Genomic DNA, 24,615 nt, shown 5'->3' on the forward strand with positions numbered 1-24,615 from the left:
CTCGTAACTGCACAACATTCAATCGATGGTCAAGTTTAATTTAAAGAGTTTGGGCTTCAAACCTGTGATTGGTGGTTTGGTTTGATGACACGCATCTTTTGTTCCACACTCGTACAGGTATAAACATGATAAAGACACCACGCAGGGGTTTAAATCACGTCGAAAATAGACAAATCATATTCTGTATCTCATCATTGTCATTAAAATCTCATCTTTAATGTATTTCTAGTCTATATGCTTGTTGTATCTCACAGTAAGTTTGTTTTTGCAATATGAACATGAGAGTTATGTGATTCCCATCCATAAATTCAAGCAATAACCAACTTACAATGTTGTTTGCTGGTGTTTGTTAGTTCAGTTTGTTAAATCAGTATGAATCTTAATCTAATGCTTCCTCTTTTTCCTTTTTTAGTTTTTTTTAGTAAGATGTCAGACACTGAAGTTGCAGTATTAATTACATTGTTTTAAATACATCCTATAATACATTTGCAAGCCAAAATATATATCTGAGAGGGGCGTTAAACATTTTTTTAAACCAAGAATTTTTGTCATACCAAACTAACAATTTAGTGTTATTTTAAGCAGTGTAAAACAAAATAAACCAGGTTTATATATATCTCACTTAATTCTATACACTGAATATTATTGTTGTGCAATTCAAATGAAAAACCTCGGGCAATGCTGGGGCATGGGGGGCCCCGGTTCTTGGACTTTGCTAAGGGCCACCAAAATGGTAAACACGCCACTGGCAACAGTGATAATTTTACATACTTCTTAAACACATACATGGACTTAAAAACTAACAACAAACTAAATCCTTTATTGTGACACATTTTCCTTTAAAGCCGATTGAAACGTTTAGGTTACTCACGTAACCCCGGTTCCCTGAAATAACGGGAACGAAGCATTGCGTCAGTTAGCTGACGCTATGGGGGAAACTCCTGTTTACTCCGTGACTGAAGCCTATTGGTTAACGTCTGTACAAAGTACAGACCAATGACGTTTGAACCCGCGCGCGGGAGGAACACGTCCTTATATAAGCGCGGTTCAATCAAAAAAAAAGAGACGCAATGCTTCGTTCCCGTTATTTCAGGGGTTACGTGAGTAACCCTAAGCGTTCCCTTTCAATACGGTTCACTTCGCATTGCGTCAGTTAGCTGACGCTATGGGGGAACGTAATCCCATCACGCCGTGCATACACAACGTACTGAAGTGCCTTACCGGAGAGACACTGCGTGTGGCCCTATACCCGGCATATTCACAGCTTTAAAAGCAAATGTGTAAGCACCATATAAATTGTTGACGCGCACACGGTGGGGTTTTAAACGCACCGGGGGCACATAACATAGCACAAGACGGCGAGGTACCGAGCGCGCCGTGGCTGTGCGAGACAAGTAAATTCAGGGTCACGTTGGTGAGCTCGCTGAGCGCACCGCGGTGTACACATAAAACGCATGAGCGTGCATGATTGAGCCGAGAGAACCTGCACTCGTAGGGCAGGGACGTCTAAGCTGTACAATCTGACAACGTAGACGGCGAAGACCAGCCGGCCGCGTAGCAGATATCAAATACAGATATAGAAACCCCTGTAGACCAAGTTCATGAAGAAGCCAAACTCACACAGAGTGGGCTCTATATAGGACATAGCTCATAGAGGGGCGTGAGCCAGTGCGATGGTTTCAACGATCCATCTAAATTAGAGCCCTGCAGGGGCTTAAAACTCCATCCCTAACCCGGCCCTGACCCGACATGTTCAAGCCCTACCCGACCCCAGCCCGACCATGCCTGCAATTTTTTCAGCCCGAACCCGACCTGACCCGAGACCAATATCAATTACTTTTAAGCTCTCTCTCTGACGCGCGCGCTCTTTGATGCGCGCTCTCTCTTTCTCGGACGCGCGTTCTCAAACATAATAAGAGGTGAAGTATAGCTTTAGCCTACAGAAATGCTTATTGCTTTAATGTAGGGTGTTATAATAGCTCATTGTTCACAGTTCATATTTATGATCTTACAGTCCATCTTACAACTGACTGTATTCTTCAGAAAGCACTAAATAACTTCCCTTACCTTACCTGTCGCTGTTCAGTGTGCAATTAATAAATAAAAATTAGTATGACGTTAATTTTTAAAAGTGTGCGAGGTCCGTGCACGTCCTCCGCTAGCAACACAGAAAATGGCAAAAAGCGCAATCGGCTAAACGAGCATTAAATATTAATATGACGTTGATTTTTTGTTTTTATTAATTTATAGTCACAAAACTTATCAACAAAACATCGATTAAAATTAAGAGACAAATTATATGAAACGAAATTTATTTTAAAGTAGCAAGAAAAACTTAAATTAAACTCGGAAATAATGTCTGACCCATTACAATTCTACCTTCAAATTGACCTTTACAACGCCCTATATGGCGTTTAAAATTATGGTCTATCTTTCGTATTAAGGTAACTAAATTTAAACAAAACATAAACAACATTACAACAATATTCAAACCCAACAATACTCAAACATAAATATAAAACAGACATTATCTTTAAGGATACATAAAACAATCTGATATAGCGTTTATAATAGCTGGTTGGTAGATGTTTACTATTTTTGGCAAAACCTCCGTTGCAAACCTCCATTTACCTGAATAAAAATAATTTTTACTTTGAAAATGATGCGCTGTCACATTAACATGAGCTGTTCGTTTACATAAGACTCCATCTAAGTTCATTTACACTGCAGCGCAACGTCTGAGTTCTCAAACTAAAACAGGGTCTGCAGCTTTTGCGAACGAATCCGTTTATGAGGGATGAAAGCGGTGGTGTGTAAATGAAAGGCGTAAACGTAGCAAAAGTAACGTTTTAAAGGACAAACGCATTAAACATAGCCTCAGATGCGCGCTGTCTCTGCTACACACACACAATGAGGAGAGACGCTAAAATAAGCCCGAGCCCGGTGTGTAAAAAAAAAAAAAAACGGCCCGAGCCCGGCCCAAATGGGCTTAGCCTGTCGGGCCCCGACGTGCTTGCAGGGCTTGCAGGGCTCTAATCTAAATAACCACTGTTAGTAGCGTGGGATTATACAGATACCACAATAGTGTGAACCCAGGTGCACCCTCGAGCGCATCGGGATGCATATAGGTAGTATTATAGTGCACAGATCGGTGAGCTTTCCAAGCGCGCCGTAAATGTGTATTGCCTATAAATTGCACGGGCACAGGTGAACACTTGAATACATCGTGAATGCATATAGATGAATCAGAGTGTTATAATGCACAGGCCGGCAAGATTCTCGAGCGCGCCGTCATGTGTTCTGATAATAAATTGTGCGCACACGGGTGAACTTCAGTGCACCGTGAATGCGTATAGATAAATCAGTGCACAGAACGCACCGTGAATGTGTACAGATATGATTGATGAACGTAACGGTGGGCACCCAATGCACCGTGAACGTACACAGATGAACAAATGTATGTGTCACAAAGCATAACACAGCTGTGTATACAGGTGAGCTTTTCCAAGCACATCTTATTGTATACCAAAATGTTATAGCGTGTACATGTGAGCTTCTCTAAGCGCACGGTGGACGCATATAATTAAAAACCATATCGTGCATACAGGTGAGCTAATGGGCGCACCTTTAATGCAACAAACCTCAGTAGTGCGCGAAGCAGGGATGTCGAAGCTGTAAACTGACAACGTGGACGGCGGGGACCAGCCGGCCATGTCACAATTGTCAAATGAGAAACCTCTAAGACCATGCCCATGCTCTAAGACAAGTGAGCACGCCCATCGTAATGAATTAATATTTCAATCTTGGTAGTTTAAGCATGAGATGCGTATCACTCTGATTGAACATAGCTTATAAAGCGATGCAATGAGTTTATAAAGGAGATGACTCGTCAGCTTGTTCAGGGGGCGAGATCTCAGTCTGGTTCGGTAAATAATGAAACCACCGTAGATTGCCCGACCGCATTATCACAATAACACGGTCGAGAGTGCTGCAGTGCTAAATCATCCTCTTAATGTACCGTATTCACAGTACAAGGTGATTTATATGAGACAAACGGCGTTCCACGCGCCGAAGGCTGATTGCCGTCGTAAAGCGTGTTCAACCCACAGCAGATGCTGGGCTAGCTCGTAATGACAGCACTTCATGCAGCCGTGTGTAACTTAAGCAAGCTTCCCGGCCGTCAGCTCGGGGCGGGACCTTTGCTTAGTCAAACTGAAGTGGACTTATGAACAGAATGCCACGTGTGGCTTATTGTGGCGGGTAGCAAGCTCACTTGAGGTTGATATTACCCTTAATATCTCAGAGTATTGGAGCGGAGGTGTGAGCGTCTTCGGATCCGCTAATATAAATCAGCTATATGGCCGAAAAACGTCATAAACCACTTGGCTGTAAGCCTTTGAGTGGCCGTCTGGAGAGGGCGCGATTCAAACGCTTGGAGCCATGCAAAAGTCTGAGGCTGTCGTCTCTCTAGGAAGAGAGAATAACAGCCGTAAGACCGTGCTCGTTTGCGCTATCAGCATCGTAGCGGAGAAACTGAGGTGGGCTGCGAGCGAATTTGGCAGAAAGGTGTTAGAGACACCGTACAGTCGTGGGGTGTCAATACACAGTATATGGCCAAACCGGGGTTTTTTCGGCTAGCGTCGATAGAATTATGGACAGCGGGCCGTGTGTGCGTATTACTGATTGCTTGTCAGTAAGGCGATAAAGTGTTTAGAGACACCGTACAACCGTGGGTGTCAATACACAGTATAGTAAGCACGGAAATTACTCTTTTAGAGGAATTAAATACCGTTCGCCACTATAGTGAGGTCGCATAACCAACAGTATTACACAGTATGTTTGGATAAACAGCACACAGAAAACATTTCAGGGCAGTCCAGCCTAGGCGCGACATAACCCCTTTTCTCCCAGACAGTTTCGTTCTCTGTTGATGCAGCTGTGCTGCGAGACCAGAGCTCAGCCGTTCAGGTGCACAAGCCTCAGTAGTGACGGTGACCGAACGGCTCACGGAGCAGAGCAGTATGTCTAGGTGGTTTAATGTCAGACTGAACCCATCGCAGAGAGGAAGTCTGCCGTGAGGCCCGCGGTTTTGCCGTTTATTAAAAGGGCAGAAAAACAGGGTATATAAGAATGTACCAATATTCAGCGCACTGATATAGGACGGGACTGAATAAAGGGGGGTATTCGGGCCTCAGTATATTATAAACAAATTCGTTCTGCCTCTGATTCCGTCTAAACCAGAGAGAAATGACCGGGCAGACGAACAGTAAGCTATCCGAAGTGAGACAGGCTCAGGCCAGTAAAGCTCTATAATAAGTATTTTAGCGCTCCAATAGAGGCGTGTCCACCTATCGAGCAGACGAATGATATCGTGCCGCTCCAGGAGGGGAGGGGCATGAAGCTCTCTTATAATGAGTGTTCTTGGTGCTCCAATAGCGGCGAATCCGCCCTATCATGCAGACGAATGAGATTGTGCCGCTCCAAGAGGGGAGGGGCGTGAAGCTCTGTAATCGTTGAACACTAGACAGCTGCATTTAGAGGCAGCGAGCCGTAATACCGCGTGCTAACTAAGCCGTTTAGAGACCTCACCACTGTGGGGAAAGGAGCGAGGGACTCCGCGAGCGTGGAGCACGAGTGGCTGTGCTATGACAGAGAATAGGGGCAGACCGCCCGTGTTTGCTTGTCGTATGCATCCAGTTCTACGGTTCCCCGCTTGTTCATCTCAACAAGAGAGGAACGACAGAGGGGAGCAGCAACACAGACAGAACAGCCATGCGTCGTATGAACGGTATCACGATGCACTCGGGGGATTAATATATGTGCCAGAGATCTCGCCACTGAATGTAAGAGGAGCGAAGGGACTCTGTAAGCATGAACGGTTGCGGTGTGACAGAACACAGGGGAGGTTAGTCCGTGTGTGCTTGTCTATGCATCCATCTAGTCTCATGGCTCGCCGTGTGTTCATCCCGGCGAGAGAGGAACAGCAGGGGGAGCACGAAACATGGATAAGACAACCAAAGCATAAGTGCGGTCCCGGCGTGGGAGGTGCCAGACCGGTAACGCGCTCGGAGGAAATTCATAGCAGAGAGGCTCACCGAGCCGCTGTGCTGGACGCTATTACAACAGCGCCTGCTCTTTTAGCTTATAGCTTTATATTAAAAATGTTGATCTTACCGGGCGGCCGCAGGGGAGACCTCGTCAGGCATGTGTCCGCTGCACAGGGCTCGTACCACGGCAAGCGAAGGCTATCTTCGGTTCTCAGCCGGAAAACGGCAGGAGAAGACGCTAGGCCTGGACTCCGCTGCAGGGCTTTTGTCAACGGCGAGGTAAGGCTTCTTCTTTTTCTTCAGAGCAGCGAGAGGTTCGCGCTGAAGGAGAAAATAATGAGCTCCTGACGATTGAACCGCGCTTATATAAGGACGTGTTCCTCCCGCGCGCGGGTTCAAACGTCATTGGTCTGTACTTTGTACAGACGTTAACCAATAGGCTTCAGTCACGGAGTAAACAGGAGTTTCCCCCATAGCGTCAGCTAACTGACGCAATGCGAAGTGAACCGTATTGAAAGGGAACCTAGGTTTTATAAAAACCTCAGTACCTTTGAGTTCATATCTACTTTTCCTCCAGGCGAATCTGTTTTGCAAATTATTTGGTAAACTTTCTAAATGAGCTTTAAACATGGTATTTAGAAGATTATATAATACTAATTCATTAAATTGTAATGTTTTTAGTTGAAAAAATAATTAGTTGGATGTCTATATCCACTTCCACTAATAACTCTTATCACTCTTTTTTGTAAAACTAAAATTGGATTAATGTATATTTTACAGGCACTTTCCCACAATTCAATGAAATAAGTCAGATATGGCACAATCAATGAGTTATATAACAAAAACAATGCATTCTTTTTAAGAGAATCTTTAACTTTATGGAGCACTGCTATTATTTGGGATACCTTGACTTTGATATTATCAATATGTGATTTCAAATGTTCATCAATCACAATACCCAGAGACTTAATCTCGTGTACCCTTTCGATTTCTAATCCATTAATGAACACTGATGTTTCAACATATTTCCTTTTACTAAAAAATATAATAAATTTGGTTTTACTGATATTTAGTCATTGAACCACTTCATTATCTTCTGAAATTCATTCTCTACAATTTGTAGGACATCTTTTATATTTTCCCTGAATAAAACAAATTGGTATCATCCGCAAATAGAATGCACCTAAGTGACTGTGACACAGACACAATGTCCTTTACACATAGTAGAAAAAGTATAGGTCCTAGGACCAATCCTTGAGGTACCCCCAAATTTTGGATTGTCAATTTTTTTAAGTAACTGGTAACCCAATGGTGTGCCACACCTCTAATACCATATTTATATAATTTATGCAACAATATCTTATGGTCCAGCGTATCAAATGCTTTTTGAAGATCCACAAAGATGCTTACGAAATAGTGCTTTTTGTCTATAGCATTGGTAATTTCTTCAGTTAGTTCCATGATGGTTGTAGCAGTTGAGTGATTTGGGGCGAAACTAATATTGGCTATTACTTAAAATCTTAAATTCCGTTAGAAATATATTCAGTCTAATCGCAAATAACTTCTCCAGAATTTTTTACAAATGGAAGTATTGATATTGGTCTATAATTAGAAAATTCAGATTTATTTCCTTTTTTAAATAGTGGAATTACTCTGGCTATTTTCATAAAATCTGGAAATATCCCTTTAGTAAATGACAAATTACAAATATAGGAAAAAGGCACAATAATTACATCTATCATTTGTTTTATCAATACCACATTCATATCAGTATAATCATTAGATTTTTTTATCGGCACACTCCTGGACAATATTTAATATATCACTTGCTTGTACACTTTCAAGAAAAATACTGCTAACATTATCTGATACTGTTCCACCATTCCACTGTTCCACGATATTTCCATCTTGTTAAATTTAGTTTTTACCTTGCCTTTTTGCATAACGGATTTTATAATGCTCCATGTATCTTTTGTCCTATTTTTATTTTCGTCTAACAATTTAGTGTAATAATCCTTTTTTTTTTTTTTGCCTTCTTATAATTCCAACTAATTTGTTTTATATTTTATGTACCTACTTCAGCCTCTTTGGTAGCCTGGTCCAACCAGACTCTCGTACATTCATTTCATTTGTACAGAGAGTCTGGCCACGCTCCATTGGAAAGCGTTACTTCCGTTAAGGAGGGTCCATTGTTGAAGTTTAAAACTATTGGATCTGCCCAGAGTACTCAGGATCTGCCAAAGCCAATCGCTAACGTGAGGTTGTGACGTATATCATGCACCGAAACCGGACGGAAACAACAAGTCAGAATAATCAGACAAACAAAAGTTAGCAAACCTGGTTCTTGCTCCGGCTTTAACTTCTGTATATTCGGCAATTTTGCAACAACGGCCCGAAAAGCTTTTCTTACGTCTTTCTCCCCTACCATTACTGAACTACAACTCAAACTGACGCGCAACCTCAACGTCATCGTTCTTAGCCACCCCCATCTGTTCGCTAATTGGTCCAGCAGATTTTTGCAGGAGAAAACGAAACTCTATAGAGAAATCCCAGACGTACTGCTGAAGGGAAATGAAAATTAAGCGGAAGCACGTAGGAGGGCGGAGCCAGGCTACCTCTTTGGTTCTAAATCTTAGAAACAATCGGTACAAATATTTTTTTCTTGCAGGTATTTTTTAGTTCATTTGTCATCCATGGATTGTTAGCAGCACTTTTTCAGATAAGAGCATTTGCTTTGGTGATTTTAAAATTTTTATCATATAAACTATTTAATGTAGCCATAAAAGCCCCATATGCAATATTTACATTATCTGTGTACACTCTATGCCAGTTCTGTTTCTTTAAATCTTCTCTGAATGCCTGTAAGGCCTTACTAGATTTGTCTCGTATTAATATTGAGATTTCATCTTGTACAATTTCAAAAACTTGTTTCTCATAAATTATGAATATAGGAAGATGATCATTCACATCTGTGATAAAGATACCACTAACTAATTTACCATGTACATTTGTAAATATGTTGCACTATGTGTGGTCACCCTTGTTGGTTTAGTTATCATTAGATAAAGATCTGGGCCCGGTTCCCCAAAACGTTCTTATCGCTAAGTAGTTCTTAACCTATTCCTTAACCTCTCTCTTAACTCTATGGCATGATTCCCAAAACGTTCGTATGCTAAGTATATCTTCTATAAGTCACACTTTCGTAAGGTTGGTCTGGACCATTCGTAAGCTCTCTCTTAGCGTTGTTTGAGCGCAAAACGCTATCGCCGCAGTCTTTAGAAATCAGCGCAGCGCAGTACAAGTCAAACTATGGTATGCTGACAATGATTTTATGTTATGGACATTTTTAAGACTAATAATAAAATATGTTTGCAATGGATACAGGACTATTTTTGCAGTTGACTTTATTTGGTATCAGAACTAATGAATCAAAGACGGCGCCGGTGTTTGTTCCTCATTGAAGTCTGTTCCCTCTATGTTTAAAGCGTTTTCATCACGTTACATTTATAATTTATTTAGAAAGATTAAAGATTTCAATTGGTTATACTAAAAAGCAATAATATCATGTATTCTATTATGCAATTTATTAAAAATTTCATATTTGACAGTTTTATGTCTTTTAACATATAGCCTGTCTTTTTCTTTTCGTTTTCTCTACTGTTTGTTTTAAAACTGTTATGTTTCCAAACATAATAAATATATATTATACATATAATATGATTCATACTGTAAAAATAAATGACTTACAATCAAGAACAGTCAAGATACATTACATAAATGCACACATATACATCTCAGTAGCCATTAAAACATTCAATGTATATAAAGAATAAACGTATAATGTGATAAAAATGCTATAAAAACACTACACTAAAGGGAAACATAGGGGGAACAGACTTCCACACAACACCGGCCGCGTAACTGTTTTAGTCCATGCCAATTTTTTTATTCGTCAACCCTTAAACCTTTTGACATTTTGCCTGACGTGGCTAAATAAAAATATCGCCTTTCAAGACAACTCATTATGGAGCTGGTAGATCTTCTCAGACCATATTCTCTATCTAACTAGGTTGCCTTTTAATGAAAACATTAATGGTAAGCAATACCGCATTAAACAGAAATACTGCAGCTGCTTGCCAATCAATTCTGATTGTTAAGTACCTTAACATTGTATAAAAGTGTATTACATATTTTTTAAAGTCAAAACCCATGTCAAGAAGCGGCTCAAGTGGCACAACGGGATAAGGAGGGTGGATAAATAGCGAGGGATACCCGGTTCGTCTACCCGTATTACTGACAATTACAGTAGATCATTTAATTAATAGTCTATATTTTACGGATAACTTAAACTATGTTAAAATAAATGTTCCTGGAATAATTTGAGTAATGTTCCATTTGTATATAACGTGTTGTCTTTCTTAACGTCGTAATGCACCTTCTCGTGAAGTGGAAAATCGATCCCTGAGTGATCGATCGCAAATAATTCAGCACCTTCACTTGTGACAGCGCCATTGTACGTCGCACTTAGGGGCAGCGTGTTAAGAAGCTTCCTAAGAGACACTTCGGGGAACACACTTAGGAACATCAACAACTTTGGTAAGATATATCTTTTTGAGTCTTCTTAGCACGCTAAGAGTGAACGTTATCGGGGAACTGGGCCCAGTACTTTTCATACAATTCTTAAATTCACTTGATGCTATAGGATTTCCCAGGTATATGTTGAAGTCACCACACAAAATTTATGATTTATTATTAGTTTTTTCTAACATCTCTATGATTTGACCATAAAATCATTCAACACAAGACACTGGTGCTCTATACCAGTGGTTCCCAACCTTTTTTGCCCTAAGTACCCCCACAGCCCTATCAGTAAGGCTCAAGTACCCCTTCATCGAAACTAAACCTAAGTTGTGTTTTAAAGACAAATAATTAGTAATATTTATTGATTTTAAACATTAGAGTAAAAAGCACTGACTGATGAAGCATGTTTATTTCAACAAACCACTATCATCAGTGTTTGCATTTTATCAGCTCATTTGCATTTTAAAAGACACACCCAAAAACGGCACATTTTACTCAGCCCTACAAAATGGCAATTTTGACATGCTATAATTAATTATCTGTAGGGTGTTTTGAGATAAAACTTCACATACGGACTCTGGGAACGCCAAAGACTTATTTTACAAATTAAAAACTTTCAGGGCCAGATTTACTAACAGCTTGCGCAAACCATCATTTTGGCGTTAAATAACGACTGAACTTACTAAAGACACGCAGTAGATATTTAGCTCTGAAAAGATGATATTTTTGCGACCTTATTGCATTTGCATTTGTGGAAGTTTTCCTTTTGAAGCAACATTAATGCGAGGAGAGTATTAAATTTTGCCAGAGGAACATACTTAAAATATATATATATATATATAGTTTGCCAAGCTATGTTTAATTTGCTGGAGAAAAGAGGAGGAGAAGTCACGAGGAGAAGTCAAATCAGGTATTTCAAAACTTCTTTTACCGTTCATCTTTCGTCCTCCGGCTCTTACTTTCACTTAGCTGGAATTTCACAATCCGCCGTTCGCATTTTCATTGCGATGTCCTGCCGAGGTCTCTTATTTGCGACCCTGTACTAATTTGCGCTGCTCTAATAGATTGCAATAGTCATTATAGAAATGTGCTTATGTCATTATTGTGCTTGTGTATTTTATTTGCGCCTTTGTAGTAAATCACACGCAAATTTTCCACTCCGGCGCTTATTTGGAATTGAGCTCTCACGTCCTTTTTATTTAGTAAATGCCCTAAATTTACTAAAATCTCAATTTAAGTTACTGATAATTAAAGTGTGCAAATAAGTTAAATTATTCTGTTCAAATATAAAGAGAAACAAAATGTGTTAAGACATTCTTTATAAATACAAAAGACGGGACAATATATGTTAGCCAAAAACAATGCAAAAGTTTTTTTGCATAATTTGAAAATGTAATGGCAGCGGGAATGAATATAATAGCATTATTTGAACATTATTTATAGTTTATAAACTTTGTGTCTTTAGAAACTATTCAGGTTCATTGAAAATAGTCAGATCGTTCTTGAGTTGGACATCGCTATTGCGTTTTGGATCATGCAGCGCATTTACTCTTGACGGCTAATTATATTAATGATAAGAAAGTTGTCCTTTCTACAATGCTTTCCTCACAAAAATCAATCTTAGGTAAATGACTGGACAAACGAAAGACATTTTTATTAAAAGTAAAGGAGATCAAAGCAAAATGTAAATCTTTTCGCGTACCCCCTGGAAACTCTTCACGTACCCCCTGGGGTAAGCGTACCCCCGGTTGGGAATCACTGCTCTATACACACAAGTAATCAACATATTTTTACCAATATCATTTGTTATTTCTACAGTAAGTAGTTCCATTAAATGTTCCACAGCAGTTGTTTTTTTGTTCAATAATTGTACATTTTAAATCATTGGCGTTGGAACCATTATATATGGGTGGGACAGGACCCACCCACTTTTTAAGACCAATGATAATGGACCCACCCACTTTTTCTAATTTAGCGCATTTGTCTGTTCACTTATCAAAGCGCTCTTAGTCAAAATCCATTCAACTAGAGCAGGGATCCCCAACCTTTGCTTTTTTTTACACCGCGGACACGTTTCAGCTTTTTAAAGGAGGGGGGTGTCGCTGAGTTGCTGTTCGAACAAGAAACAGAAGAAAAAAGGAGATGAGGAGTAGAGATGCACCGAGACTCCAGTTTTCCATATGCTTTTAATGATAATTGACACAGCACTTAATGTGGTTCCTTTCATACCTACATTAAAAATGTAGGCAACTCGTTAAAATATTATTACTGCAGTAAAAATTTTTATTTTGATTATAGTGCCATGATTGCTGGATAATTTTAAATTTTTTTTACAGAAGCCTACAATTAGGCTACTTTTCATTTGTGACATCACAGAGTTGAACGTCTATTGACATTATTTGCGAGGTACAATGATTCATAAAGTCATACCTCTGCAATTGTTTAATCGATTGTGTTTTAGAAGTAAACATGCTCAAACTCTTATGACAGCATTGTTTCCCAACGTATAGTCTACCATTAAATAAATTGATCTCATTTCCAGAATCTCACATTTATGTAAGGCAAGGCAAGTTTATTTGTATAGCACATTTCATACACAGAGGTCATTCAAAGTGCTTTACACAGAAATGAGAAAACAATATATATACATATATATAAATATAAAAAGAAAAAGAAGAAGAAGAAGGAAAATGTAAAAATAAGAGATACAGGATAAAGTCACAATAAAAACAAAGATACATGAGAATTTAAAATAACAATTACAGAAAATAAACGTGATTTTAATAGAAAACAGTTTAAATGTTAAAAAGAATAAAACAAGAGTAAAAGTGACTTGAGTTAAAGGGATTGTTCACTTCAAAATGAAAACCCCGTCATCATTTACCCATCCCCACGCCGCTCCAAACCCGCATGATCCCTCCTCCGACGAACAGAAAAGAAGATACCCCGAGAAATGAGGGCAAACAAACAGCAGCAAGCGACCATAGACCTCCACAGCAGGAAAAAAAATGTGATAAATGACTAAGAAAATATTTTGTTAAATGATGGTAAGCCCCTAAAGTTCCATCATATACCATCACAGGTCCAGAACAACACGAGGATGAGAAAACGATAACAGAACCAAAGCGAACCATCCCTTCAAAGTGCAGTCAGTGTGAAGCAGCACAGTGCTCATTCAGTAAATGCAGAGTTAAACGGATGTGTTTTTAATTTAGATTTAAAAGTGTTTACTGTTGAAGCACATCTGATCTCTTCTGGAAGCTGATTCCAGCTAGAGGTGGCATAATAACTACAGTAAATGCTGACGCACCTTGTTTTGAGTGAACCCTTGGTAGTTCTAACTGACCGGATCCTAATGATCTGAGTAAACTGTTAGGTTTATATTCAGTTAGCATATCTGTCATGTATTTGGGTCTTAAGTCATGAAGTGATTTATAAACGAGTAACAATTCTTTAAAATCTATTCTAAATGTGACAGGAAGCCAGTGTAAGGACCTGAGGACTGGAGTGATGTGCTCAGATTTTTTGGTTCTGGTCAGAATTCTGGCAGCAGTGTTTTGTATGAGCTGCAGTTGTCTAATGTTCTTTTTGGGGATCCCCGTAAGGAGTCCATTGCAGTAATCCACCCTGCTTGTGATGAAAGCATGAACAAGTTTCTCTAAGTCCTATCTTGAGACAAAACAACTAATTCTGGCAATATTTCTGAGATGGTAGTAAGGAATAATTGACAACGAGTCATTTAACTATTCAAAAATAATGCACGCCCGAGGTGGTAATGCGGCCACGTCGCAAAGCCGAGGGTGTGCATTATTTTCGAATAGTTCAACGGCCCGAAGTCAATTATTCCGCTTATACGACGGTTACCACACCATAAGATATTGTTTAGATGTTTTACTTTAAGACATCATCAATATTTATATATTATTTTGTCTTCAGTACTAATTATGTATGAATTTTTTATAGTTTTCTATTATCAGGATTTAAGCAAAAATAATGAAACAACAGTGCTTATTTACTGTATTTATTATTTTTAAGTTATTGTGTTACCACACATACAACAAAACTAAACAAACCAGCAATCATTGTTTATTTACTGTATTATTTATATTCTACTGTATTAGTTCTTTCGATATCACGTGTATTTTATTTGTTGAAATTAAATTGTACATTTCCATTAATTGTAAAATTGGACATAGAAAAGGGCAGCTCAATCGCAGGGGGCTGCTTAGTGGAGTTTGTTTTTCTTTGATCTGCGGCTTGATTTTCTGTTTCATCTTCACATGCATTTTTGTTTCCCGAAAGGATCAAGCTCCATTGTTTGCGATCTTTAACTATCTTTAACTGAGGGTTTCCAGTAGCTTTGCAGACTTGTTTCGCACTTGTGCCCCGTAACAGACATAATCTGCCTACTCTCCAACTGTGCCTCAGACAGGATCTGAACTAAGGTGCTTCTTATGGAATGGTTGGTGTATCTTTTGGATAACCCTACTAACTCGCTGATGCGTGGAAGCATGTTTCCGAGATAGTTTACACCCATCGGTTTCATGGGAATACCAGAACTCTCTCCTGTTGAGCTCATCCTGTGGGACTCCCAGTGGATGCAGGTAGAAGTATTTGGCATCAGGCGGGCATTTTGTGATGTATTTTTTGAAGCTTTTGACTGAGCAAAGGATTACCAGGAGTGGAAAACATGAATCCTCTAAAGCAGTCTTTGTTAGGATCTGCTGGGTTTTTGTGTTTTTTTTGTTTCTGCGTTATGAGACAGGCAGATATATTCCACATCATCTTCGTCTTTTTTAATAGCGAATGAATGCACTCTCGATTTCCTTCACGCCCCCTCCGTGCAAAGTTCAGCTGAATGTCAAACCAGACTTTGCAAACCAATCCGTTTGCTGTGTCTGGTGACAGATGTGAGGAGTTACGAATTAGATCTATTTCAGCAGTGGATATTGGAGGGTAGGGTTGCCACCCGTCCCGTAAAATACAGAATCGTACCGTATTTACAGGCAAAATGATGCGTCCCGTATCAAACCAATACGGGACGCCTTTTGTCCCGTATTTTACACAATGCAGCATCCCATGCAAATCATCCCACCCGTATTGTGTGAAGACACGTCCTATTCTGCCCCTGATTGGGTAATACTCGCTGCCATCGTTGGTTTGGTTGGTTTGTTTCAGGTTCACGCGCCGTGAATCACATCCAATCAGAGTCAGAGGAGAGCGGGACGCTAGCCTGGTTAGCCAGACCTACATCAAGATGTAAGGTCTGGCAACTCTTCACACAAACGGCTCAATGCAAGGGGCGGGATATAAGGTTGTCCCTCAAAATGCCTCTGCATGCAATAGGATAGCGCTATGACCAATCAGAGCAATGAAGAAGGTGACGTAGTTACCGTAACCAGTCGGCAAAACTCCAAACACATCTTTCTTGCTTAAAAAGGACTTCAGTAGGGTTATTTGCTCTTCTCTCAAAGAAAAACATAAGTCTAAGTCCTCCAGAGTCGCGACCAAAGCCGCTTCAAAAGAAAGCTGTTCGCCAGCAGCAGCAGCCATTCTTTGTTTTCAAGTAGGAACCGTTGCAGCTCTGTCGTCATCATGTTAAGCCCGCCCCACAGACGCTACACACGATGTGATTGGCCTGACCAAATTTGGGTTTTTGGAGCTGTTAAGTGTATTGTGAGTGCCTAGACTAAACCCTGGCAGCAAATATATTTTGCGGCCGCTAGGGTGCGTCTAGATTTCTAGGCTAGCGGGACGCAGCATCATGACAGACGATCATGACAGAGGCAGGTCCAGATACCCCCCCGCATCCAAAATGAAAGCGCATGCAAAATTACAGACGAGAGTGGGAGGAATCAAATACTTGGCTGGAAAGTGTCAGCGGTAATGAGTATCAAGCCAATTGCACAGTTTGTCGGCGAGTGTTCTCTGTGGTGCACGGTGGGCTGTCAGATGTGCGACAGCATGCCTCGGGAGAGCATCATTCTCGGAGTGCAAGAGCTCACCGAAATCAGAGCACCGTCTCACAGTTCTTTATACCTCAATCATCTCCTGAGGCAGATAGTGTAATGTTTTTTATCACCTCAGTTTTTTGATTTGCCTATTATTATATATATACGAAGAGTTTCGTTGCAAAACGAGATAAATCGTTTTTTTTAATTGTTCAGAAATCTCGTTTTGGTTGTGCATTCCAATTAATATCAATTCAACTGCAGTTGGTTTGTTTTGATTTAAACCTTCATAACTTAAAAATATACAGCTAAGTAGAACCATAAAGCAAAATAATAACATGATAACATAATAATAAACATGTTTTGACAAAAATGTAAAAAAATGGATTTATCTCGTTTTGCAACGAAACTCTTATGTACATTAATTAAGTTATGGTATAATTTGTTTATTAAGGTTAAGTTGTACAGTCAGACACATAAGCATTACTTTAATATGAGATATATTTAATACATATTGCATCAAAATATAGTACCTATATAAATAAAATAAACAACTATTTGTTATGCTTATCCAATTTAAATAATTGCATCATTTAATACTATAGAATTAACAATAGACTATATAAAAACAGAATAAATACATAAATATATTTACTTACCAATAATAAAAATGTTGTTAAGTGTTTTACTTAAAATAAGAAATGTTTGCAGATATTATGTCATTTACATTTAGGTGTGGTTTCACTGTTTGGATGGTGTTACTGCAAACAATGACAAAGATTTTAGCCAAAATCTTTGTTCACAACACACTAAAAAATTACTCAAGTTAATTAGCAATTTCATATCCTCCCTATAGGTTACAGCAGCTGAGTTAACACAGGTGTATCACATGGTTAAACACAACCTCAGCTATAATAGTGCTGACTGTGGACACAAGCTCAACCAAAAGATTCTGCATGACTCCAAAATCATAAAGAAAATGTCTCTTGGGAGAACAAAGGCAGAAGCAATGGTCAAAGACATCCTTGCTCCAAAGGCAGTGGCTGATGTTGTTGACATCTTAACATCAGGTAAACCCCTCCCATTCTCCATTCAGACGGATGCATCAAATAAAGGGAACAGGAAGATGTTTCCCCTTGCTGTACAGTACTTCAGGCCAGAAACTGGGATCTGCAACAAAATGCTTGATTTTGGAGAGAATACAGATGAGTCAGCTGCTGGGATTATTGATTACATAGAACAATCCCTTGAGAAATTTGGCTTATCATTAGATCAAGTTACAGCATATAGTGCAGACAATACTAATGTAAATTATGGAATCCATAACTGTCTTCACTAACCTAAAGAAAAAGCAAAAAGGTCTGCTGGAAGGGAACTGCCATGCACATATTGTGCACAACACAGTGAAGCATGCTCTCAACCAGCTCACTGTAGATGTGGAAAATGTTGTGCTGAAGGTCTATGGCCACTTCTCCACATTTGCCAAACGAAGGGAATCCCTCAAAGAGTTTTGCCAGTTCTGTGATGTGGAGTTCCGTGAGATTCTGCGACATGTTACAACAAGGTGGCTTTCCCTCAATCCAGCTATATCCCGTCTTATGCAATCCTGGACTGCTCTCAGGTCTTATTTCATCAGCCTGGGGGAAGAGTGTCCCAGACAGATCAGAGCTTTGTTAAAGCTCAGTGAAGCCTCAACTGAGGAAGATACTGATAATGTGGAAGTTTACCTCCTCTTCTCCAATAATATCCTCTCCCTCTTTGAGGATGTTGTAAAGAAGCTGGAAAATGATTCAACCACCTGTGTTGAGCTGTATTCCATCATGTCTACCTTCAAGCAAAAACTTGCACAGAGAAGAGATGACCAATTTTATGGCTACTTAACAAAAGTGAAGTTACAGCAACTTCTCCCACATGATGCAGATAGGGCAAGGGCAGATTTCACAGCATTTCTCAACACAGCAATCTCATACATTGAGAAATGGTTTGACTTTTCAGAGGAAAACTGGCTGTTCTCCTTGCAACCTCTCTCTCTGAACCATGGCATGCTTTCCTTCAGTGACACTGAGAGGATCATTAATAAGCTCAACCTCATCCAAAAAGTCAGCATGGATGAACTTTATGATAAAAAAAAAATGCACCACAGCAAATAGCATTCTGAAGGAGCTCAGAGATAGGGCAGAGGATGAATGGAAGTCCAAAGATGTGGCTGCCAGGTGGGTGGCTCTCTTTAAAGTAGCTAACCTGCCTAACATGCTGTCCATCTTCAGCCACATCTTAAGCATCCCAGCATCCACTGGTTATGTGGAAAGGATATTTTCTAGAATGACCAACAAATGGAGTGACAGCAGGAACAGGTGCTCTGTGGAGCTCATTAGGAGTGAGCTTTTGATCACTCTCAACTTTCAGCAGTCCTGTTCAGAGTTTTACTGTACCTGTTTGAAAGACAAACAGCTTCTTAGTGCTGCACGGAGTGACAAGAAATACGTATTCAAAATAAAGTAGGCCTGACATGCTCCAATACTGCACACTACTACTGATGTTATTATGTTCATGTTCATTTGTTTAATTTATAATTACTGGATCTGTTAATTTCCACTGGTTATGTGGAAAGGATCTTTTCTAGAATGACCAACAAATGGAGTGACAGCAGGAACAGGTGCTCTGTGGAGCTCATTAGGAGTGAGCTTTTGATCACTCTCAACTTTCAGCAGTCCTGTTCAGAGTTTTACTGTACCGGTTTGAAAGACAAACAGCTTCTTAGTGCTGCACGGAGTGACAAGAAATACGCATTCAAAATAAAGTAGGCCTGACATGCTCCAATACTGCACACTACTACTGATGTTTTTATGTTCATGTTCATTTGTTTAATTTATAATTACTGGATCTGTTAATTTAAGTTAATAAAATATGGTTCACATCTCACAAGTTCCTCCAAAAGCTTATTTTTTGTGATCTCAGTCACACATTGTTGGCCTATTTTTATTATTGTCATAGCTGTGTATTCAATAGGACCACTTGAGTTGTGATGGTGAGAAACTGAGTGCATCTTTTCACACTGATTTCAACACCAGATATCTTATTATAATGTCCATTGGTATCAATCTTAACATTTTTATGAAAACATATTTTAAGTTATGATATACCACCACTGGCACACCACTGGGACTATGGTCATCGTGGCCCGGAGGGGTGTGGTGGCCCCCGATGCGGCAGGCGTCCCTTATTTTTCTGTATTGAAGGTGGCAACCCTATTGGAGGGTGATGCGAGCTGAGGTCTTTTCCAGCTTTTCGAAACTTTTTGAGGATGGACTCGAATACATTGTTGGATGATTTGAATTCTGATTGTCCAATTATGTTCAGAGGTTCAGAGCACCCCTTAAGGCAAGAAAACTTGACACAAAGTATTCTGTGCCAGCTGTGGTTCTGATGGTTGCATAGAAAGCTCGCAGCTGGGCATTTAAAGCATTTGCCCCCTCTCTTTCTACCTCTTCCAGAGACGTATTTGTTTTCTTTAAGCCAATCACTGAATACCTTTGCTGTCCAGGCTGTTGTTTTTTTGTGTTTTCTTCATGTTTTTCTCCTTCAAGCCTATAGCTCTTCATCGCTGATTAATTTATGCCGTTTGTTGTTGTTGTTGCCGGCTTCCTTTGATGTTAGCTTTCTTTTGTTTTGTTCATTTGGACTGTCTAATACAGCTGTTGCCCAATTGTCAAAATTTTCGTACTGTCCATAAATATTAAAAGTTATTTCTGGAAACATGAAATTGTCTGTCATGTTGTTTGTTGCTTTGTTTGCTGTATGTGCTGATTGTGTTCAATAACAGTAGCCTAATCCGTTATTTCGTTTAAACTTGGGGTAGTGATATGTAACTGTAAAACGGTCGACGGACCTAGAACTACTTCATAGGTGTGCGGTTTACAGAAAAGTAGTCAACACCCATGGAACGTTTCTCAGTCAATCAGAATACAGCATTCAACAAGCTCATCGCATAAATTTCTCTAGAGAGAAAGAGAGATTGGGTATAGGGCTGGGACAACGCGTCGACGTAATCGACGACGTCGACGCAAAAAATACGTCGACGCAAAATATGCGCGTCGATTCGTCAGAACCAAAAAGGCGGCGCAGTAGTAGCAACGCAATTGGCTTCAGTAATTGCTCACGGCTGCTCGGGGGGGACTGAATTGCTCATGACACCTGTTTCACACAGCAAGGGTGAGCAGTGCCTGGTTTTTTCAGCGCCCATGTTAACAAGCATGCACCCCGCCGCATGAGCAGCGCGAGCTCGCGGCTCGAAACGGATATAAACGGAGGTCGGAGCCAGCTGCAAATACTTGGGCGGCTCTGTAGCAACAGTGCTGCAATCGTTTCTGCGTGGTTCTGCTGCGCTGCTCACGCTCAATTAAAGTGAAAGTGCTTTGTTTATGGTTTAAATGCTCGTGGATTTACGCGAAAAAGTGTCATTTTACCATAAAATCATGAATGTGATGCCAAGTGTGTTTTAAACAGTCATTTGAGCAATTTAACAGAAAGCAATGAAATATGTCACTGTTGCCAGAAGACTGCGCTTTCATTCACTCTCTGTCCAGCAGTAAATGAGTCCTAATCTATCTTAACAAACTTAAGAGAAAGAGATTTAATAATATATATGTGCTTCTTAAGTCTATAATTGTGTTTATATCTGTCATTAAATATCTGACTAGAACAGCACGAAAACAATGTGGATTAAACAAATCTAGTTATAAAAATTACACAGACCATCAAAAGGCACATTGAAGAGGTTTTGCTCATAAATGCATGTAAAATAAAGTAATTTGAACTTGAGATTTTTATACGGTTACTTAACTGCACAGTATGTACAGTACAAATGCTTTATTGAATGCTACCTCTGTCTAAGAATGCATTATTTTGCACTTGTATAGTCTTTTTTTATTTTGAAATTTTAAGAGCAATAAAGATATATTGAAATGTTTACATTCAGATATGTAAATCAACATGTATAACTTGCTATTAGTTAATTAATGGGGAGATAATCGAGAATTGAATCGAATCGAAGTCGAATCGGACTGACAAAATGAATCGTTAGATTAATCGATGCATCGAAAAAATAATCGCTAGATTAATCGTTAAAAAAAGAATCGTTTATCCCAGCCCTAATTGGGTATAACAAATAAAAAAGGTATACAAAAATTGTATTAGTTTACCTTCATTTGTTTTTCTTACCTTTTATTTCCTCAAAATAAAAAATAAACATTGTAGCCTACTGTCAGCAGAGTAGAGAAAAAAAAGTCACAGAGAAAAATTAATGAAATATGACATGTCTCATTATTTGCAAAATATTCAAAGGGCTATTACCAGAATTCCCAACCACAATACTGTCTTTAATGTAATAAATGCAAATGTTCAGGCAAATTAAAAGGAAACATGAAAATTGCATGTATTGCAGTAAATTTATTTTTCGGGGGGGGGGTTTGACAAGGGGACCCACCCAATTTTCATTAGCTTCTGACGCCCATGTTTTAAATGATAATCAATGTAGAGGGCCACACACTGCATGAAAAGTGGGATTTTCGGCCCCGTAAGCGCCTGTAGGCTCCCGAAAATCTCCCAAATTTTCGGCAGCTTTCCTCAATTTACAGGCAGCGAGCGTCGCGTTTGTCTGTGTCACAAATTGTCATAAACGAACCATGACGTAGGTTGAGAGCCCTGCACGGGTGCGATACCTCTAATTAGCATATGAATAGCAGCGAAACCTCTGCCAGCCAGGTAGAGCGTCTCTGGCCTAATTAGCATGTGAATAGCAGCAAAACTAGAGTAACGGCCCACTCGAATGTACTCACTCAGTATTGGCTGAAGCCACAACTTTTAAACAAGTAAAATCCCCCGTGAATGGTTGGCAGATCACTTCAAGCCAATCACAAAGGATTTTTCTTGTTTAAAAGTAGTGGCTTCAGCCAATACCGAGTGAGTAAATTCAAGTCGGGCCGTTACTCTAAAGAGGGGGGTTATTGGGAACCCTGGCTCATTATAAATGTTAACCCCAATAATAATAATAATAATAACAAATAATTTATGTTATAATCATTTTTTATATATTAATGTCATTGTGCTATGTACTACATTATTCACAACATCAAGGCATATAAGAGAAAACAAAGAGGTTTATTTATAAACACACAGCTGTTTATTCACACAACTATGTACAAAGCAGCATAATGTCTCTTATATTGTCCTCCAAACACGTCAAAAAGTGCCTAAGACGTTCGGGAAAGATCCCTAAAAATCTTTTTCAAAGTGATCAAAGTGTTGTAAAAAAACCTCAAAAAAGTTGTTAAAAAGTCACTTTTTCAGGCGTATATGGTGAGTTGCCCTGTACTTTGGTATCGCCTCTAATCTGAATTGCAGCGTGGCACAGAGCTCGTAGAGTTCCAGGCTGCGAGAGGGCGGTGGCCGCACAATCCATCCAGACACCCCGCAAACAATGCCGTCTTCCTCATCAGATATGAGATCTATGGTGGCGCACTTCCAAATGTCCATCTCATCCTCAGCCAGCACACTTCGTCTCGCTTCCAGCAACTGTAATACAATCAATAAAGACAATAAGTGACCTGAAAAATACTCACATTGACAAAAAACTGATCTAATATAATAAATCTTACCCTTTTTCTTCTGAATCGACTCCGAGCTAAACTTTTCGCATTTTCCGCCTGCGATGCGAGTTCAGGTTGTTTGTATCTGAAGCTCCGGCGTACCGACTCATAATACGTCTTACGGGCAGCTGGAAAACAATTAAAAGAGACTGGTATTAATTAAAAGCGTCACGGTACAATTAAACAAGAAATGAGGAAAAACATTAGAAGTTATACTTACAAACAATGTCGTCATTCTCAGCAGTAAATCTGGACTTGCTGAAATAGCCCCAAGCAAATCGGAGGTCACGGCTTTGTTATGAGGCGACGTTAGTCTGTGAAAACAAAATGTGCGGGTTTAAGCTCGGATCTATTAACATATCTATTTCCTTATACAAGAATAAAAACATATTCTTTAAATCGTAACGTTACCTTTGCTCTGGTTCATAGCGCCTGCAGTGTGCCTCAGAGACACCGTACAGCCTCCTAAAAATTACAAGACAAAAAACCCCTCTTAGTTATAAAACACACAGCTTGGGCTACTTCAAAAAATATGCTTATACATAAAATTGTTCTTACCGCAATCTTGGGATTGTGCACCCGTCTTCTCTTCTTGGAGAGTTACAAACACCAAACCAAACGTCTGTTACGCTCGTCGACACTGCTGTGTGAGCCGTGGCCATGACCTCGCACGTGATTGAATGAAGGCGAGAAACCTTCTTCTTCTTCCATTTTTACCGGCGGTTGGCAACCAGCTTAATGGAGCATTACCGCCCCCTTTGTTCCGGAATATGGACCTGATAATAGGTCTACTCTCTACTTTTCAATGACATATATATAACACACATAAAAAAAATTAATAAACACATTTCCAATCCTACATTACCTCCCTCCTTTCCCCCTATAACTATCTCAAATCCTATTATATAGCCCTGTCTCCTTCAGAAAAGTCATCAGTACCCTAAACTGTGCCCTATCATTATCACCCAGTAAACTTTTTAAAGTGAACTCCTGTTCTCCTATCTCCCTAAAGTCACTACTCAATTTGTCTCTTTGTTCTATATATCTCTGACAGTCTAATAATACAGTACATGTTCTACTGATTCCTCCACTCGACATTCTTCACACAATCCTGTTTGATGTTTGCCTATCATCTTAAGAGTTTTATTTAACGTACAATGCCCCAACCTTAACCTTGTTATCACTATTTCCTCCCCAGGTAGCCAAAACAGTTTGGCCCAATAATGGCCCAAATCCGGCAGGCCAGAAAAAAAAACACGGCCCAGTTCCGGCTGCCAGAAAAGGGCAAACTCTGGGATGAATGACGCCCCAGAATCGGCCCAAGTACACTGGCCCATGTCCGGGTGCCTAAAGTGAGCCGGCACTGCCAGCACAGTGCCAGAATCACGC

At 39.7% G+C, this 24,615-nt stretch overlaps 1 long non-coding RNA gene across 1 annotated transcript; it reads right to left on the reverse strand.

Moving 5' to 3' along the window:
• Positions 1–23,011: 23,011 nt before the first annotated feature.
• LOC135745811 (uncharacterized) lies at positions 23,012–24,413 on the reverse strand. The gene is made up of 4 exons (XR_010531341.2): positions 23,638–24,413; positions 23,447–23,540; positions 23,236–23,354; positions 23,012–23,152 (listed from the first exon to the last, which is right to left on the reverse strand). It is a non-coding gene; the product is annotated as an uncharacterized lncRNA (long non-coding RNA).
• Positions 24,414–24,615: the final 202 nt, after the last annotated feature.

Source organism: Paramisgurnus dabryanus, chromosome 1 (assembly GCF_030506205.2).
Source record: "Paramisgurnus dabryanus chromosome 1, PD_genome_1.1, whole genome shotgun sequence".
Lineage (NCBI taxonomy): Eukaryota > Metazoa > Chordata > Actinopteri > Cypriniformes > Cobitidae > Paramisgurnus > Paramisgurnus dabryanus.